This window comes from Amblyomma mixtum, chromosome 3, assembly GCF_055824585.1.
Source record: "Amblyomma mixtum isolate Tamu chromosome 3, ASM5582458v1, whole genome shotgun sequence".
NCBI classification, from domain to species: domain Eukaryota; kingdom Metazoa; phylum Arthropoda; class Arachnida; order Ixodida; family Ixodidae; genus Amblyomma; species Amblyomma mixtum.
Window position 1 is genome coordinate 280,797,959 of NC_143014.1, and position 21,337 is coordinate 280,819,295.

The 21,337-nt window shown below is 41.9% G+C and overlaps 1 pseudogene; it reads right to left on the bottom strand.

Moving 5' to 3' along the window:
* Positions 1-21,337, bottom strand: part of LOC149355015 (calsyntenin-1-like) — a 489,555-nt pseudogene that overhangs the window by 10,112 nt on the left and 458,106 nt on the right.

The following is a 21,337-nucleotide window of genomic DNA, read 5'->3' on the forward strand; positions in this document are numbered from 1 at the left end:
CGTAGCCCGGCCTGTGTTTCAGCTTCCTGTGTGTGCTTCTACATTTTCTATAGATAATAATGGAGAGGGTAACACAAGACGCTCGCTACAAGTGCCACCGATAATCGCCATGTCGTCCGAGGCACTTAAGTGCACTGCATTTTGAAGAACATGAGAATAAGAACTTTTGCTGTTTCACCGATATGACATCATTTGAAGTGCCTACTAAAATGATTATTATAATTGCTTCAGAAAGAGAAACTCATTTAATTCTCACAGATGCATGCTAGCAAAAAAAACGCGGTAGCATATATGTCTATAGCACCTGTCTTGCTGGCAGTCACAATACAGAGCCTTCTTAATCGTTTTCCTCTGATGAGAAGTGTAGAATAGCTATGAATGTTAGCGCAATTTTTTCGTTCTTTTAGAGAACATCAAACTTTATGTGCAAAGCAGTAGCTATTCCGCAACTTTGCCAATAGCCCTGTGTTTTGGATAAAATTCTCAAAATAATTAGGAAATAATTCTTTACAGTTGACTTCCGCTTGACTTTATCGAGAAACATAATAATGAACGTCTCTTAGAAAAGACACATCATAACAATCATCACTGAGAGTAGCCGGGTAAAGTCAGAACTGCCCGAATCTTAGGTTGAAGTAATTGTCACTCTTGGTCAATGAGCCAAACCCTCCACCACTTCCAATCTGAAACTAACTGAAATAAGCTAGATTTGTTTCCTGCATGCTTCCTAGCTTTCAGCTGCACCAAACCAGAAGGCATATTTGTTCCTCCCTCACCGGCTTGACTAAAATAATGTAAAAGAAATACACACTGGCAAACAACGAAACTACCGATATATGTTGCCAAATATAGCACCTAGAAACAAAATGATAACTTCGGCTCGTAACTGGCTTCCTTAAATGTATAGGCTGTTGCATTCATACAAGTGACAATAGTACGAAAGAAACAAAAAATGATAATGACATCAGATAATTACTTCGTAATAAGGCTGACTTTCAAAGGTGCTCAAACAATTAAAAATTTTGCCTACACGGTTTTGGCACGAAAATATTTTCTCTTGTGCCAGGAGAGCACTATTTAGAGCCGTAAATCGGGAAGGCAGATGTCTGGTTGAATGACACAGAGACGAGAATAGCGTTTCGCATTAGACCATCCATTCATCTGGATCCCTCGCATGAATGACTGAAATACTACTATTTGAAGCATCCAGATTTTTTCCCTGAGAAAACACCCAGCACCCCTATACAGTCAGACACATCACATAACTCACAAATAGACACATCAAGAAGCACAGTGCTATCTGCCACTGCTGCTATGGGGAGTGCCAGTTGGCATTGACATTTTGCTGCACAGCCACCGCACTTCTAGTTCAGGTGTCCTTCGAGTCCAGAGTTCTCGAAATCAAGACTGTGCTCACGTTGCTGCAGTTACTACAGTGGACGCTTGACAGTCTGGGCTGCAGCACCACCTTGAATACACATTCCGTAGCATAAACTCCTTCTCGACGGAAACAAGGCACAGGATTTGATTTCAATTTTACAGCTGTACAGGACTAGAATGGCTCTAGTATTTTTCAGAGGTTACCTTTGATGCCTGATCTATGCAGTGGCCTTGTTTTTTTTAAATTTCCAGAAAGGAGTTTTCATTTTATGAAACCAAAGTGCAAGGTACACAGGTTGAGACAAACGAGGCATGGTTGAAGTTTTCAAACAAATAATTCAGGCGTGGCACTTTCCAATGATACAAGTGATGCACAAATGGTTTAAGAGATGCTGAAATAATGAAGCATAGGGCATTTTGGGTGTACAACAAATGTAGTATTAGGAGGTACGAATTTGGAAAGGAAAAATGGCGCCGGGATTAACTTTAGGAAATGCCATTCAGTGCTTAAAGACAGCAGTTATGTCAAGATTAAAAGCAAAGAGGGTTGACTCACAAAGGCAGAAAAGAACTAGGAACCTATCCTGTAACGATCCAGGACACAAGGACGCAGAAATAAACAGCATTAAACGAGACGTAAAAACTGCAGATTATAAAAACTAGATTAATTGAATAGAAAAGAAGCATAGCATAGAACTACATCAATACTGTAAGAGGCAGATCAAGAAGGAATCGTTCTATGATAATTCAAAAGGCAGTTCCCTATTTTTTGAAGGGTGTCTTAGAACGAACAGCTACAAAAAGAAATGTAATGAGGAAGGTCACGTGTGCTGCACGCAGCGATGCAGAGCAGTTTTTTGTGAGATTCCAACTCTCCTGGAGGATATTATGGGGTATTTTGAGGAGTTATTCCATTTCTTGGCTTATGCTTATCAGCGCCGATGAGACCTGGGTAGAACCTCGAACACAAGTCCAAGTTGATGCCAAGGTGCTCAGCCATTTGCGGTTATGTACAGAAAAGCTGGTGATGAAAATGGTGTGGAAGGCATAAGGGATGGCTTCAAGTGCTTTTTGGAGAAGGGTAAGCGCACCTTCCACGAGCAGACAGCTTCACTTCACAAGAAAAAGCAGAAACCAAATGAAAGCCCACACAAAAGCAAGAAACAAAGTTAATTGGTCATTTATGTGCGATTTCTGCACTGCTGCTCTGTGGTGAATTCTTACCAACTCTACTACTTTGTTTTATTAATCAGCAAGGCCTTTTCTTGATGTCTACATGAAGGGCGAAATATTTGTGTATCAAATAAGGTGTACAACGCAAAAGAGCTTTTCAAAAGAAGCGAACAAGGCGTTCACACTGTTGTGATATTTACTGCTGCTGTAAATCGTCTGGCAATGGCAGTACACTCAGTAAAAAGGGTGAGGGAGGCTAAAGGGAATAATCACTGGCATAGCCCAGGTTCTGTTCCAGCTTCCTGTGTGCTTGTACTCTTTCTATAGATAATGGCGGAGTGCGTAACACAAGACGCTCACTACAAGTGCCACGGATCATGGCCATGCCGTCCAAGGCACTTAAGTGCAGTGTATTTTGAAGAAAATGAGAATAAAAACTTCATTTGGTGATTCATAGATCTGATATCATTTGACGTGCCTACTAAAATGATTACTATAGATGCTTGAAAAAGAGCAACTAAATTAATTTTCACAGATGTACACTAGCGAAAAAAATTGAGGGGGGCGCTTTCTTGACATAAATTATGGTGAGGCGAAAGCCTTAAGCACGGTGCTGCTGCTTATGTCACTGATGTGTGGTTAAGATGTAAAGCTTCACCTCTAACAGTAGAACGCGACAGCGTCTTGGAACGCTGCCAGGGAGTCCATAGAACACCACCACCCGTTCGGCTCTACTCTACGTCATGCTTGTTGGTTTATTGGTTTTTGAGGAAAGGAAATGAATCTGTCTCGCATATCTCAGCAGAAACCTGAGCCTTGCCATAAGGGTAGGGAAGAAGAGGGTAGTGAGCGAAGACACCGTACTCACTAGACGTACCTTTGTTCATTCCATACCAACGAGCTGGCAAGGCGGAGTGCTTAGCATGCTCGTCTTGCACTCTGGAGACCTTTTTTCAATTCCCGAACTAGGCCAATTTCCTACTCAGTTTTATTTATTTATTTATTTTAATTGGAGCATCACTATACCATCCCTTTAATTGGTTGGATGGTTACTAGCCAAAGTACAATTGGCCTCGTTTGAAATTTCCACACTATGATGTAGCGACCAATTGAAAAGCGCGACATTTCTGTCGACAACTCCTGCTTACAACGATGAGCATTAAATGCTTCCGCCTTTAAAAACGGGGTAGCGCATATCTCAGTAACAAATGTCTTGATGGCAGTTGCAATTAAGGTCCTTCTTAATCCTTTTCCTCGGGCAGGAAGTGTAGAATACCTACGAATGTTAGCGCAATTTTTTCTTCTTTAAGAGAACTTCAAACTTTATGTGCAAACCAGTAGCTGATCTGCAATATTGCCAAACTTCCATTTTGGTTCAAATTGGAAAAATATATATGAATTAATTTTTCACAGTTCACTTCCACACAACGTTGCCCTTGTCGAGAAACATATTAATGAATGTCTACTAGAAAAGACACATCGTAACAATCATCACTGAGAGTACCCGGGTAAAGTCAGAACTGCCCGACTCTTAGGTTGAAGTAATTGTCACTCTTGGTAATGAGCCGAACCCTCCACCCCATCCAATCTGGAACTAACTGAAAAAGGCTAGATTTGCTCCCTGAGTGTTTCCTAGCTTTCAGCTGCACCAAACCAGAAGGCATATTTGTTCCTCCCTCACCGGCTTGACTAAAATAATGTAAAAAAATACACACTGGCAAACAATGAAACAACAACCGATATACGTTGCGAAAAATAGCACCTAGAAAAAAAATGATAAGTTCGGCTCCTAACTGGCACCCTTAGATGTATAGGCTGTCACATTTATACAAGTGACCATAATATGAAGGAAACAAAAATGATAACGAGATCAGATAATTAGTTCATACTTAGGCTGACTTTCAAATGCACTCAAACAATTAAAGATTTGCCGGAAATATTTTGGCATGATAATATTTTCACTTGCGCCAGGAGAGCACTATTTAGAGCGGTGAATCGGCAAGGCAGAAGACTGGCTGAACGACACAAACGGAGACGAGAATAGCGTTTCACATTCGACCAGCTATTCATCTGGATCCCTACCATGAATGACAGAATATACTACTTTTTCACACCTCCAGATTTTTTATTTGAGAAAATGCCCACCACCCTTGCACAGGCAGACACATCACATGTCTGAGAAATAGTCAGTGAAGGAGTATGGTGCTGTCTGCCACTGCTGCTACTGGGCATGCCAGTTGACATTGACATTTTTCTCCACAGCCACCACACTTCTAGCTGAGGTGTCCGTCGAGTTCGGAGTTCTCACAAGAGAGACTGTGCTCACGTTACTACAGTTACTACAGTCGACGCTTGACGGTCCGGGCTGCAGCACCACTTGAACCTTGAATGCACAATCCATAGCATAAACTGCTTCTCGACGGAAACAACGCACAGGATTTGATTTGAATTTTACAGCTGTTCACGGCAAGCATGGCTCTAGTATTTTGCAGAGGTTATCTTCGATGCCTGATCTATGCAGTGGGCTTGTATTTCTCAAACTTCCAGAATGCCGTTTTCATTTTATGAAACCAAAGTGCAAGGTAAGCAGTCGAAAATAATCCAGAGTCCTCCACCCCTCCCCTCACGGCGTGGTTGAGCCAGTTGAGGTTTCTTCTGGCGGCTTCCCTTCAACCTCTGCTCCAAATTTTTTCAATCCCTCTCTCCACTGAGAATGCATTTTTCTTATATTTACAACCAGTTTTTATATTTCAGGGATCTCTTGTGCCAATATTTACTAGTTTTGCATATAGTACAGTTTTGTTTTCTCCTCATTTTATTTGCAGTGCCCCCTGACTTTTGAAGTGAGGGAGAACATGTAGGTTTACTCCGCAAGTTACCTCCGATATTGTAGTCTAAGACAATTGCACTTTTTTCTTCCTTCTTTTGGCAAAACATTAAATTGATTGTAAGCGCACACCGAGCTTTATTTATTACTTTTATGTTGCCAGATTTTCAGATTGTCACAGGGTGGCCAGTATTTTCTGAAAACAAACAAAAATTGTTATGCAAGCTTTAGATCATATTGTGATTATTTTGCAGTAAAAGCTAAAGGAATTTTGTTTTCTTTACAAATTGTTGCAAATATTCAGAAATTAGTGACCAAAGGTGATTGTTGCCGGATGTTTATATCAAATTTAATCTAGTTCCCCAGGTCGCAATAAAATGTAGAATCCGTAGAATGCTTATTTAAGACGCTTCATTGCAAATCTCGAAGAAAAGTGTACTGCATTGACTATCCAAATAGCTTGTGTTTAGCTTTCTGCTAGTTTATGCTACGAATTGTCTGGTTAAAGGTGCTGCTGCAGAATGGACCGTCAAGCGTCCACTATAGTACCTGTAGCACAGTGAGCACATTTTTGCATATTAGAACTGTGGAATCGAAGGACACATGAGCTAGAAGCACAGTGGCTGTAGAGCAAATAGTCAGTGGAAACTGGCACGCCCCACAGCAGCAGTGGCAGACAGCACCATACTTATTTATTTATTTATTTTATAATATTACAGGCCACTGCATGGCCCAAGCAGGAGTGAACTTACATTGTTACAGAACAAAACAGAATAAAATTATTCAATATTAGCAGCACACGGATACCAAAGAATGAAACCAAAAGAATAAACTTATACAATGTTAGCAGCGCACGGATACCACGGAATAAAACCAAAAGAATAAACTTATACAATATTAGCAGCACACGGATACAAAACATACATATAAGCAATATTAGCAGGTAAGTAGACAATTTAACGCATCAGAAAAATTTTGCGAGAAAAAAACAGATTCCGGTAATGAATTCCAATCTTGCACTGTTCTAGGGAAAAAACTGTATTTAAAACTGTTAGTTTTGGCGAAAAGGGGAGTAACTGAATGTTCATGAACGTTCCGAGTCCTTCTCACTAGAGGGCGCTTAATGCACTCCGGAAGTCGTTGACAGTTGACAGCCGTGCTGTGCGGACGTGCGTTTTTGGTGCTCTTCGGATCACGCGTGGAGACCGGGACCGGACAGACTGCGAGCGACTGCGTAAAATAGATGAGTACTTTCCTTTAATAGTTTTAAAAGTGCGTTTAGTTTTTTAGGCTGTTAGGGGAAGTGCAGGTTAAGGAATAGAATTTAGGTCAGTGACCTAATTTCGGCCGGGACTATTTGGCCGACAGTTGTCTCAGTGTTTTTTTTTTGTCCGTTAACTTTTAGAGAGATAGCTATTTTTTTCCAAGTGATTGATCGGCATTTGCGATAGCCAGACTTTTATTTTAATTTTGCACGTGTTTTAAATGTTTTCGTCTTGAGCGTGTAGATATCTGGGCATTTGGTGCAAGCAATAATCGAGTGTTGCTACGATGGTTAAGCTACTGAAGGTTAGATGTATGGAGTGTGAGGAATCGGTGAATTTAAAAGAAACGCGGTTCGATTCAGTGGAGGAGGCCGAAGGCGCGGATTTTATGTGCAAATTCTGCGTATTAGGTGCACGCCTGGATAGGGCTGAACAGGCGAACAGCGAACTAGTGCTAAGGATGGATGCTCTAGAAACGGAGTTACAGATAGAGAGGGCAGAGAAGCGTAAGCTTCAAGTACAGCTATCTCAGATCGAGTCAAAAACGGCGGACACCGCCATTGGAAGCCACAATGGCGGGCATTCCAGCGCCAGCCACGTGGATGGGGCATGGACAGCGAGGGGCCAGTAGGTCAGACATGTTCAGGCAGGAACAGCTATGCACAGGTGGCAGCTGGGAATTCGAGAGGCGGTACTGAGAAGGGGTCCGAGCTATTTCCAGGAAATGAGGGCACAGTCGCTGATAAGAGGCAGCGAGATCCGGAAGTTAGGAGGGAGTGGCAGAGTACCCTAGTGCTTATCGCTGGTAACTCAAACATGGGGCGCTGCAAAAGAGCTATTCTGGACCGGGTGAAGGGTGATAGGCGGGTAGCAGTCGGGGTGTTTCCAGGAAAGACAATGGACGGTGTCCTGACAGCGACTAAAAGTGAACTTTCCGAGAAGGCTGCAAGGCGTAACTTGGTAGTGGTAGCGGCGGGGCTAAATGATGTCCTGAATGGTAACGCCGCACAAGTAGGGAAAACATTAGCTGAGGGAGTTGACGGTATAAGGGCGATAGCACAGCAAGCGCAGATCGTGGTGTGTACAGTGCCGGAGGTACAAGGAAGGAATGCAGAGGTTGCTAAAGACGTTGTGAATCTTAATCGCGAGATAAGGCAGTTAGGCCTCGAGAAGGGCTTTGAGGTGGTAGAAATAAACAAGGAAGTGCACAGGGCAGGTTCGGGCAGAGATTTTGGACGAGATGGCATCCATTTCAGTGGAAGGGTAGGAGAAGAGATAGGCAGGCGCCTGGGAGGCCGAGCGGTAGCTTTTTTAGGGGGTCCACGGTGGCTCAGGGCGTAGGTGTAGGTAGAAGCGATGTAAATGTAACAATGGCGGCTGATCCCAACAAAATGGCCACTAGGAGGCCCAGAAAGAAAACTACGAAAAAGAAATTTAACGCCAGGATCAGTTACATAAATATGCAAGGGGGTAGAAAGAGAGCGAAATGGCTAGAAATAGAACAGCAGTTAAAGGACGAAGCAGTAGGTGTGTACGCTCTATGCGAGACACATCTGAGGGATCTAGAAGATCCACCTTTCATCGATGGCTATGTCTGGGAAGGGTGCAACAGAACAACAACGGAGAAGAAAGGAGGAGGACTAGGTATGCTGATACATCAAGGAACAAATTGGCAAAGAATAAAATCAACTTGCAAAGAACATGTCTGGGTATCAGGTACAATTGCTGGCAAAAGGACATGGCTAGGGGTAGTTTATTTAGGGACCGGGGACAAATGCAGGCAAGAAAACAAGGATCTAGTTAAGTGCCTCAATGACGATATAAAGCAGATTGGAGACGGTGTCGATATTATTTTGCTTGGAGACATGAACGGCCACATCGAGGATCTGGATGGATACACAGATTGTAACGGGAAGTTAATGCTAGACTTGTGTGAGCGGCACAACTTAGTTATTGTCAATAGAGAAACTAAATGTGAGGGACAAATCACGTGGGAATCCCGTAACAGGCAAACAACCATTGACTACTGTCTAATGTCGCAGGGCATCTATAGCAAGCTCGCAATAATGGAAATAGACGAAGAGGGGAAGGACAGCCTAGGAAGTGATCATAAACGTATTAGTCTACAGTTGGGAGCCCTAGTCAAAAGAGAAATGCAACGAAGTCCAAAAGACAACGCAAAATTAAATGATGAACAAATAGCGCTAATATCAGCCGATATAGAAGAAGTAATTGAGAAACGCCACATGGAAAATTTGGATTATAATCAGTTGGAACTGCTCATCGCTACAAAAATGAAACAAGTGAAAGGAGTTAACCGCTGGAGAGGAAAGAGGAAGCCACGAAGCTGGTGGAATATGGAAATTAAGGAGGCCATCGAACAACGACGGGTGGCTTCAAGGGAACACAGAGAAGCAAAGAGGGCGCAGTTATCTGAAGAAGAAATAGGCAAAAAATGGGAATCTTATCGACAAAAGAAACAGCAAGTTCAGGTCCTAGTCCAGGCTAAAATAAAGCAGTCCTCTGATAAATGGCTGGCTGAAGTTCCCGAGGCAAATAAAGGGGGGCCAAGAAAATTCTGGAACCATATAAGCTGGTTGGGAAAAACAAATCAAAGAAAGCAGGAACAGATTATAGATGCTGAGGGAAAATGTTTGGAGGGAGACGATGCTGTGGACTACATTACGTCATTTATAGCTGCGTCTTTTAGCGACGCCAATGGGGTAATTTCCCCAAATGAGGCGGCAACACAGGACAGCACAAAAGAGAACAGCTTAGAACTGACTAGTCTTAACTGGGAAAAGGCGGAAGCGAATATTCCTAAAACCACATCCGCAGGGATAGACGAAATTCCAATTAAGCTGATTAATGAACTTGGCCCAAGAAGCAAGGACGCGCTGATAAAAGCATTGGAGGCAGTCATAACAAATAAGCAAATTCCGCACAGCTGGAGACAGAGTAAAATGAATTTGATTTATAAAGGGAAAGGAGATAAGATGAACATAAAATCCTTCCGTCCGATTACGATAACATCTGTTATGTACAGGCTGGCAATGCAGGCGGTGAAATTAAAAATGCAGTCATGGGTAGAAGGGAATAGGATACTCGGAGAACTTCAGAATGGGTTCAGAAGGGGTAGGCGGTTAGATGATAGCCTGTTCGTGCTTACCCAATGCATAGAAATAGCTAAGGCGGAAAATAGACCTCTGTTTATAGCCTTTCTAGACATAAGCGGTGCATACGATAACGTGAACAGGGAACTCCTGTGGAGCATATTGAAAGATTTAGGTATTGGTGATGAGGTAATTGATTTTCTACAGGAAATCTACCGAGATAATGAAGTTGAAATTACATGGGAAGGGAAAAAAAGTACCACAACTGTACGGGTGCACAAAGGATTAAGGCAAGGTTGCCCTCTATCACCGCTGCTGTTCATGCTTTACGTGATAAATATGGAAAGAAGGCTAGAAGAAAGTAATCTGGGTTATAATCTATCGTACAGATTAGGCGGAAATGTAGTTGAGCAGCGACTCCCGAGTTTAATGTATGCGGACGATATTGTACTGTTAGCAGATAGCCAGGAAGATTTACAAACTTTGGTTAATTGCTGTGGAGACGAAGGAGACGCTCTAGGATTCAGTTTTAGCGCAACTAAATCAGGTGTGATGATTTTTAACGATACAACTGATCAGGTGCTTACAATACAAGGCCACGAAATACCCAAAGTGGCCGAATACAAATACCTCGGGATATGGCTAAACGAAGGGCAGATATACACGGAAAAGCATGAACAGGCTCTTAGGGCAAAAGGACGAAGAGACGCCGGGATAATGAAACATAGGGCATTATGGGGGTACAACAAATATGAAGTACTAAGAGGTATTTGGAAAGGAATAATGGTGCCGGGACTTACTTTCGGCAATGCGGTTCTGTGCTTAAGGGCAGAAGTTCAGTCGAGATTAGACGTAAATCAGAGAGCTGTTGGAAGATTAGCACTAGGTTCCCACGGCAAAACCACAAACGAGGCAGTACAAGGGGATATGGGCTGGGCATCGTTCGAGGCACGGGAAGCTAAGAGTAAAATACTATATGAAGAACGCCTGAGGAAATTGGACGATAACAGATGGGCAGCTAAGGTATTTAAATATTTATACAGAAAGAACGTTGACTCACAGTGGCGGAAAAGAACTAGAAAACTAACCAGTAAGTATGCCGGTCATGAGGACGGAGAAAGAAAGAGCATTAAACGACAGGTCAAAAACGCGGAAGTTAAAAATTGGATGAATTCAATGGAAAAGAAACATAGTGTAGAACTATATCGATTCTGGAAAAGGCAGATCAGGAAAGAATTTTTCTATGATAACTCAAGAGGCAGTGCCCTACTTTTTGAAGCTAGATCAGGGTGTCTTAGAACGTGCAGCTACAAAAAGAAATTTAACGAAGAAGATGACACATGTGCAGTGTGTGGTAGATCTGTGGAAACAATTGAACACCTCATAATCAAATGTGATGGTATCCATCCGGATGTCGATGCAGGCACAGTCACTCTTTCTGAGGCCCTAGGGTTTAAAGATAACAATGGTCATGTAAATAAATCTGCAGTGGAAGTCAGCAAAAAGCGATTGGAGGATTGGTGGCTGAAAAGCAGAGATGTGGAATAAGGTTAGAATAGTAGGAAACCGTAGGCAAAGTTGATGGAGAATCTTAATGAGAATTGCCAACACAGTAAACAAAAAAAATAATAAATAAAGAAAAGCTGAGCATGGTGGCAATTGCCACCACCCCGTTTCAAAGGGGGCGCTCCTATTCATCCATCCATCCATCCATCCAAGCTTCAGTTTATTTATACCTGTTCAACTATTAAACAAGAATACCAATCTATTAATCTTTCGACGGATTTCTAGTGTAGGAATGTTATTTGACATCATTAATTGCGAGGGCGAGTCTTCTCTTTTGTATTTTCCGTATATAAACCTAACCGCTTTCCTATTGACTTTTTCAAGGACCATTATGTCCTTTTTTGTGTACGGGTCCCACACGACTGAAGCATATTCAAGTAAAGACGGCACACAAGTTTCGTAAGCCAATTTTTTCATGAGTGCTGGGGCAGTTTTTAGCTTTCTTCGTAAAACCCATAGCTTTCGCAATCCGGCTGTAGAAATATTAGTAATGTGTGATGACCATTTTAACTTACTGTCAAGTGTTACACCTAAATATTTATATTTCTCAACTTCCAAAATCCTCTCACCGCGAAAAAGGTAAGGCAGTAAACTAGGAGACTTTTTTCTAGTTATACGTAAGACAACAGTTTTTGCACTATTAGGTTCCATAGCCCATTTAAGACACCAGTCTTCAATGGCAAAAACTGCTTTTTGTTCAGAGCTGTGGTCATGTTCGGATGAAATTTGTTTATACACTACACAGTCGTCTGCGAATAACTTAACAGAAACATCTTCAGGGACAACCGTAACTAAATCACTGACATGTATTAAAAACAACAATGGCCCAAGCACACTTCCCTGGGGAACTCCAGAATGAACACTAACCACACTTGAAGCGGTCTTATTAATTTCCACATATTGCCACCTGTCTGTAAGGTAGACTTGAATCCATTGAATGATAAAAAAAGGCACACCTATACATTCCATCTTATAGAGAAGTTTGCCATGTGGCAACAATGGCCCAAGCACACTTCCCTGGGGAACTCCAGAATGAACACTAAAAACACTTGAAGTGGTCTTATTAATTTCCACATATTGCGGTCTGTCTGTAAGGCAGGCTTGAATCCATTGAATGATAAAAAAAGGCACACCCATACATTCCATCTTATAGAGAAGTTTGCCATGTGGCAACAATGGCCCAAGCACACTTCCCTGGGCAACTCCAGAATGAACACTAAAAACACTTGAAGTGGTCTTATTAATTTCCACATATTGCGGTCTGTCTGTAAGGCAGGCTTGAATCCATTGAATGATAAAAAAAGGCACACCCATACATTCCATCTTATAGAGAAGTTTGCCATGTGGCAACAATGGCCCAAGCACACTTCCCTGGTGAACTCCAGAATGAACACTAACAACACTTGAAGCGGTCTTATTAATTTCCACATATTGCGGTCTGTCTGTAAGGTAGGCTAGAATCCATTGAATGATAAAAAAGGCACACCCATACATTCCATCTTATAGAGAAGTTTGCCATGTGGCAACAATGGCCCAAGCACACTTCCCTGGGCAACTCCAGAATGAACACTAACCACACTTGAAGCGGTCTTATTAATTTCCACATATTGGCGTCTGTCTGTAAGGTAGGCTAGAATCCATTGAATGATAAAAAAAGGCACACCTATACATTCCATCTTATAGAGAAGTTTGCCATGTGGCAACAATGGCCCAAGCACACTTCCCTGGTGAACTCCAGAATGAACACTAACAACACTTGAAGTGGTCTTATTAATTTCCACATATTGCGGTCTGTCTGTAAGGCAGGCTTGAATCCATTGAATGATAAAAAAAGGCACACCCATACATTCCATCTTATAGAGAAGTTTGCCATGTGGCAACAATGGCCCAAGCACACTTCCCTGGGGAACTCCAGAATGAACACTAACAACACTTGAAGCGGTCTTATTAATTTCCACATATTGCCGTCTGTCTGTAAGGTAGGCTTGAATCCATTGAATGATAAAAAAAGGCACACCCATACATTCCATCTTATAGAGAAGTTTGCCATGTGGCAACAATGGCCCAAGCACACTTCCCTGGGGAACTCCAGAATAAACACTAACAACACTTGAAGCGGTCTTATTAATTTCCACATATTGCCGTCTGTCTGTAAGGTAGGCTTGAATCCATTGAATGGTAAAAAAGGCACACCTATACATTCCATCTTATAGAGAAGTTTGCCATGTGGCAACAATGGCCCAAGCACACTTCCCTGGGGAACTCCACAATGAACACTAACAACACTTGAAGCGGTCTTATTAATTTCCACATATTGCCGTCTGTCTGTAAGGTAGGCTTGAATCCACTGAATGATAAAAAAAGGCACACCCATACATTCCATCTTATAGAGAAGTTTGCCATGTGGCAACAATGGCCCAAGCACACTTCCCTGGGGAACTCCAGAATAAACACTAACAACACTTGAAGCGGTCTTATTAATTTCCACATATTGCCGTCTGTCTGTAAGGTAGGCTTGAATCCATTGAATGATAAAAAAGGCACACCTATACATTCCATCTTATAGAGAAGTTTGCCATGTGGCAACAATGGCCCAAGCACACTTCCCTGGGGAACTCCAGAATGAACACTAACAACACTTGAAGAGGTCTTATTAATTTCCACATATTGCCGTCTGTCTGTAAGGTAGGCTTGAATCCACTGAATGATAAAAAAAGGCACACCTATACATTCCATCTTATAGAGAAGTTTGCCATGTGGCAACAGTGGCCCAAGCACACTTCCCTGGGGAACTCCAGAATGAACATTAACAACACTTGAAGCGGTCTTATTAATTTCCACATATTGCCGTCTGTCTGTAAAGTAGGCTTGAATCCATTGAATGATAAAAAAGGCACACCTATACATTGCATCTTATAGAGAAGTTTGCCATGTGGCAACAATGGCCCAAGCACACTTCCCTGGAGAACTCCAGAATGAACACTGACAACACTTGAAGTGGTCTTATTAATTTCCACATATTGCGGTCTGTCTGTAAGGTAGGTTTGAATCCATTGAATGATAAAAAAGGCACACCTATACATTCCATCTTATAGAGAAGTTTGCCATGTGGCAAGAATGGCCCAAGCAAACTTCCCTGGGAAACTCCAGAATGAACACTAACAACACTTGAAGCGGTCTTATTAATTTCCAGATATTGCCGTCTGTCTGTAAGGTAGGCTTGAATCCATTGAATGATAAAAAAGGCACACCTATACATTCCATCTTATAGAGAAGTTTGCCATGTGGCAACAATGGCCTAAGCACACTTCCCTGGGGAACTCCAGAATGAACACTAACAACACTTGAAGTGGTCTTATTAATTTCCACATATTGCCGTCGGTCTGTAAGTTAGGCTTGAATCCATTGAATGATAAAAAAAGGCACACCCATACATTCCATCTTATAGAGAAGTTTGCTTATGGCAACAGTGGCCCAAGCACACTTCCCTGGGGAACTCCAGAATGAACACTAACAACACTTGAAGCGGTCTTATTAATTTCCACATATTGCCGTCTGTCTGTAAGGTAGGCTTGAATCCATTGAATGATAAAAAAAGGCACACCCATACATTCCATCTTATAGAGAAGTTTGCTTATGGCAACAGTGGCCCAAGCACACTTCCCTGGGGAACTCCAGAATGAACACTAACAACACTTGAAGCGGTCTTATTAATTTCCACATATTGCTGTCTGTCTGTAAGGTAGGCTTGAATCCATTGAATGATAAAAAAAGACACACCTATACATTCTATCTTATAGAGAAGTTTGCCATGTGGCAACAATGGCCCAAGCACACTTCCCTGGGGAACTCCACTATGAACACTAACAACACTTGAAGCGGTCTTATTAATTTCCACATATTGCCGTCTGTCTGTAAGGTAGGCTTGAATCCATTGAATGATAACAAAGGCACACCTATACATTCCATCTTATAGAGAAGTTTGCCATGTGGCAACAATGGCCCAAGCACACTTCCCTGGGGAACTCCAGAATGAACACTAACAACACTTGAAGCGGTCTTATTAATTTCCACATATTGCCGTCTGTCTGTAAGGTAGGCTTGAATCCATTGAATGATAAAAAAAGGCACACCTATACATTCCATCTTATAGAGAAGTTTGCCATGTGGCAACAATGGCCCAAGCACACTTCCCTGGGGAACTCCAGAATGAACACTAACAACACTTGAAGCGGTCTTATTAATTTCCACATATTGCCGTCTGTCTGTAAGGTAGGCTTGAATCCATTGAATGATAAAAAAGGCACACCCATACATTCCATCTTATAGAGAAGTTTGCCATGTGGCAACAATGGCCCAAGCACACTTCCCTGGGGAACTGCAGAATGAACACTAACAACACTTGAAGCGGTCTTATTAATTTCCACATATTGCCGTCTGTCTGTAAGGTAGGCTTGAATCCATTGAATGATAAAAAAGGCACACCCATACATTCCATCTTAATAGAAATGTTTGCCATGTGGCACCTTATCAAAAGCCTTACTGAAATAAAAAAAAACATGCCCGTTTGCCCGGACATCTCAAACACCTGCGCAAAGTCCTGCACAGCCAGAACAGTCTGAGTAACTGTCGATAACCCCTGCCTAAACCCGTGCTGACAATCAGACAGAAAATTATGATCACTCAGGAACTTTCGCAGGTAGCCGGCTACAATATGCTCCAACATCTTACAGCAAATGTATGTTATGGAAACCGGCCGATAATTTGAAACTGACAATCGATCACCTTTTTTTATATACAGGAACCACACGTGTGATTTCTCAATCTGAAGGAAGTTTTCCGCATGCTAATGATAGTTTAAAGATGTCTGTGAGGGAACCTGATATTTGTTCTGCATATCGCCTCAAAAATACATTCGGAAGACCCTCGGGTCCAGCGGATTTTTTAGTGTCCAGTTTCAAGAGCATCGCCAGGACACCCTCACGAGTCACTTCAATGCCCTCCTCTGATGCAGCCGCTGCTTTTATTTCATATTCATCTAATTCTGAAAGCACCTCATAGAAATACTGATTCAAATTTTCAGCTATTTCGGCAGCGTCCGTGATGATCGGGTCACTAACTTTTACTTTGGTAAGTCCATCTTTGGGTTTACTCAAGTGTCGCCAAAATTTCTGCGGAACAGACATTAGAAACTCTGCTAAAGTGTGTGAAAAATATTTAGTCCTGGTGCTGCTCACTTTTGATAACAGGTCATGTTTGATGCGTTTAAACAGCGGCGTTGACGTCCCATGCTTTTTACGATATCTCTTAAGTCTACGCTTAATGTGTATAATTTCACGAGTAATCCATGGATGTTTCCGCTTTTTAAATGTTTTCCTGTGTGGAACGTAATCTTTAATGCAGTGCCTAAGCACATTAGCGAATCGTTGCCAAGAGCTTTCCACATCACAGGTAATCACAAGATTTTCGTCAATATAGTCAATAATCGCCACATCGTAAGCTCGACTAAATTCCTTAACTGTAGCGATATCAAGCGCGTGTGTTTTTGATTTTTCAACTTTCGAGGAAAAAAAATGAACTTATGGTCAGATATACCAGGTTCAATTGTAACTGTTCCTTCTCTAAATCTTTCGGTAATGACCAGCAGGTCAAGAATTGATGTTTCGCAAGTACATTCAGTAACTATTTGATCAAGACCAAGAGCAAGCATAACATCAAGGATAATATCGCTGGTATGCGATAATCCAAAAGACAGATTGTTCCAATTTAATAAAGGCAAATTAAAGTCACCCGTTACAATCACATTCTTGTTTTGTAACGACAACAATCGATCATAGAATTTACTCAAGAAGCTTTCATCAGCATCTGGAGCACGATAAACTGCACACAAATGAAACGCTGTTTCCTTCACTTTGATTTTCAAAAAAAGGCTTTCATGCTCAGCAGTCTGGCTTTCGACGTCAACATCGACACAGGATTTAACAACAACAGCAACACCACCCCCTCTAGATCCTCGGTCCCACCGATATAACCGATAACTTGGTGGGACAATGTCATCGTCACTGATTTGCTCATGTAGCCAGGTTTCAGTTATGACGCACACGTGCAGATCCAAAGAGAGAAAACATTCTCCCAGCTTTTCTGTTTTGTTTATAACACTTCTTGCATTGAGAGAAACTAACCGCACATCAGACGTATCTGGCCATCAACTTTCAGATAAAGATGTGGTGTTGCGTTCTATCAGTCTCCTAGAGTTTAGAACAGCATCCCATTCATAGTACCGCCCATCAACCTTCAACTTGTCATAAATCATGGAAACCTTACTTCCAGCCTTTTTTTCAGGTTTTGCACTCTGCCAAAGATACTTGCGTTTGCACAACGTTTCCGCGCAATAGTCATTATCGATTCTAATGTTTTCTCCTTTTAGTTTAGACACATTGCTCCAGACTGCTTGCTTTTCCCTATAGTCCTGAAAGTACATTATGACAGGGTGATTAGAAGAACTTTTCCCCATTCTATGAATTCGAGCTACAGATGAACACTGCACTCCCAATTTAGCGGAAAAACGTCATCAATAAAATTTCCTGCGCAAATCCGACTCTGATTCAATAGGATCTTCCTGTACGCCAAAAACAATCAAGTTTGACCTCCGACTTCTATCTTCTAGATCTTCAAGCCTGGCTTGATGCCGTGCAAGTGCATCCTGCACACCGTTCAAAGCTGTGCTTATGTTTTCAATTTCATCTGTTTTCATCCGCAGCTCTTTTACGTTCGCTTCTATGTTATTTAAGCGGTCACCAAAATTGCCCAGTGCCCTTTCTGTAGCCTCTAAACAAAGCCTAATGTCTTTCTGCCCCTCAATGAGTGTCTGAAACATTTCATCAACTGTTGGGCCTGGATTCATCTCTATATCTCCACAAATAAGCAGCATACATGAGCAATAGCATCTATAGGCACAGTTTAGACGTGTGTGGGCACGGCAAGAGAACAAGATACCGATCGTCAGATCGTATGGTGCAAACATAACTAACCTGTACCAGGAAAAGACGTAGCATTTTCACCACCTTGCTTGCAGCGCTTTCGCCGCGCCCACTGAAGACGGACGGGTGCGATGCCGAATTTATAGGGCCTAGGGTCGATGACGTCACGGTCGACAACATCCGATATCCATGCACCTGTGGCGTCCCCACGGCGATGGTGCTGCCCGATGTGCTATCTTTGATGACAAATTCTTCTGTTGTGGCTTGATGAAGCTTGGCGATAGTCTGCGAAGGTGCATGCGTACTTGACAGCAGCAGGACCTGTACCAGGAAAAGACGTAGCAGTTTGAGCACCTTGCTTGCAGTGCTTTCGCCGCCCCCACTGACTTCTTGGCGTGACTAATTCTGAGACATGTCATGTGTGTGCAAGTGCAGGAGTGGTGGGCGTTTTCTCAAGTAAAAAATCTGGATGTTTCAAGAAGTAGTATATTCTCTCATTCATGTGGGGGATCCAGATGAATGAACGGTATTATGTGAAATGCTATTCTCGTCTCTGCTTGCGTCGTCCAACCATTCGTCTACCTTCTCGATATACGGTTCTATATAGTCCCCTCCTGGTGCAAGTGGAAATAATTAATATTGAGTCAAAATATTTTTGGCAGTATTTTTAGAGTTTGAGCACGCTTTATAGTTGGCGTAATTATGACCTAATTATCTGATCTCGTTATCATATTTGTTTCCCTCGCATTATTCTGATTTGTGGAAATGTGACTGCCTATACATCTAAGAGAGTTAATTACAAGCCGAACTTATCATTTTGTTTCTCGGTACAATTCTTGGCAAAGTTTTGTGCTAGTTGATTCATGGTTTGCCAGTGTGGATATCTTTTACATTTTTTTAGACTTGCAGACGAGGCGGAAAAAAATATGCCTTTTAGTTTGGGGCACCACAAAGCTGAGAAACATGCGGGAAACAAATCTAGCGAGTTTCAGTTAGTTCCAGATTGGAAGTGGTGGAAGGTATGGCTCTTTAACCAAGAGTGACATTGCTTCAACCTAAGATCGGGCAGTTCTAACTTTACCCGGTTACTCACAGTGATGATTGTTATGATGTGTCTTTCCTATAAGACGTTCATTAGTATGATTCTGGACAAGGGCTGTCATGCTGAAGTCAACTGTCAAATATTCAACTGTCAACTGTCAAATAAAGAGAAGTCTGGCAAGGGTGCAGAACAGCTACTGGTTTGCACACAAAGTTCGATGTTCTCTGAAAGAAAAAAAAATGGTGCTAACATTCATAGCTACTCCTCACTTCTGACCAGAGGAAAATGATTAAGAAGGCTCTTAAATTTAACTCCCAGCAAGACGTGTTACAGAAATATGCGCCACCCTGTTATCTTCATTAGCATGCATCTTTGAAAATTAAATGAGTCGCTCTTTCTCAAGCTAATATAATATTGATTTTAGTAGGCACGTAAAATGGTATCAGATATGTGAACCAGCAAAAGAAGTTCTTATTCTCATGTCCTTCAAAATGCACTGCACTTAATTGCCTTGGAAGACATGGCGATCATCCGTGGCATTTGTAGTGAGCGACTTGTGTTACCCACTCCACTGTTATATATATGAAAAAGTAGAAGCACACAGAGGAAGCTGAAACAGAATGGAAGCTACGCCAGCGAATCTACAGCACGGAATCTATAGCAATCTTCCAAAAATGGAAAGTGACAAAGAGGGGGACTACACTCCAGGGAATTGATGTTACGTGTATTAGTCTGCAGTTGGGAGCCCTGATCAAAAGAGAAATGCAGAAAAGACAAAATAAATGACAAACAAATAGCGCTAACAGCAGCAGGCAGAGAAGAAAAAATTGCGAAAGGCCTCATGAAAAAGTGGGATTATAATCAGTTAAAACTACTCATCAGTACTATAATGAAAGAAGTATAATCGGCACCACAGTAAGGGAAAGAGGAAGCTATGAACAGGTGAATAAGGAAATTAAGGAGGCCATTGAACATTGATGGCTGGTTTCAAGGGAACACATAAGAAGCACAGAAGGTGTAGTTATCTCAAGAGAATATGCACCAAAAATGGGAATCTGATCAACAAAAGAAACAGAAAGTGTAGGTCCTCGTCCAGGCTAAAATGAAGCAGTCCAGTGACCTCTGGCTGGCTGATGTGCATGATGCAACTAAAAAGAAGCCAAAAAAATTCTGGGACCACGTCAGCTGACTCCATAAAATGAATCAAAGAAAGCAGGAACAGATTCAAGATGACGAGGGAAATTTCTGAGAGCAAGACCATGCTGCGAACTACATTACAACATTTATAGTTGAGTCATTTTGGAGCGCAATAGTGTAATCTCCCCAAATGAGAGAGGAACACAGGACAGCATAATAGAAAGCAGCTTAGAACTGACCAGTCTTAACAGGAAAAAGGTGGAAGCAAATATTCCTAAATGCATATCCGAAGGAGGAGACGAAATCCCAATCAAGGTGAATCAGTTTGGCCTTAGAAACATGGAAACATATTTAAGAGCATTGGAGACCGTCCCAACAAATAAGCAAAGTCCACGCAGCAGGCGACAGGCAAAATGAATGTTATTTATAAAGGAAAAGGAGATAGGATGCGCATAAAATATTTCACACCGTTTACGACGTCATCCGTAGTATACAAGATGGCAATCCAGGCGCTGAAATTAAAAACGCACTCATGGGTAGAGTCATAAGATATTCAGAGAACCTCTGAACGGGTTCAGAAGGAAAAGCCGCGTGTATGACAGCCTGTTCCTGCTTACCGAATGCATAGATATAGCTAAGACAGAAAATAGACCTATGTAGTGACCCTTTTTTAGACATCAGCAGTGCATACGACAATGTGAGCAGAGAACTCCACTGGAACATGTTAAAAAACGAAGCTATCTGTAACGAGCCAGATGATTTCCTGCAGGAAATATAGTGCGATAATAAAGTTGAAAATACAAGGAAAGGGATAAAAGAACAACTGTTGAGGTACGTAAATAATTAAGGCAAGG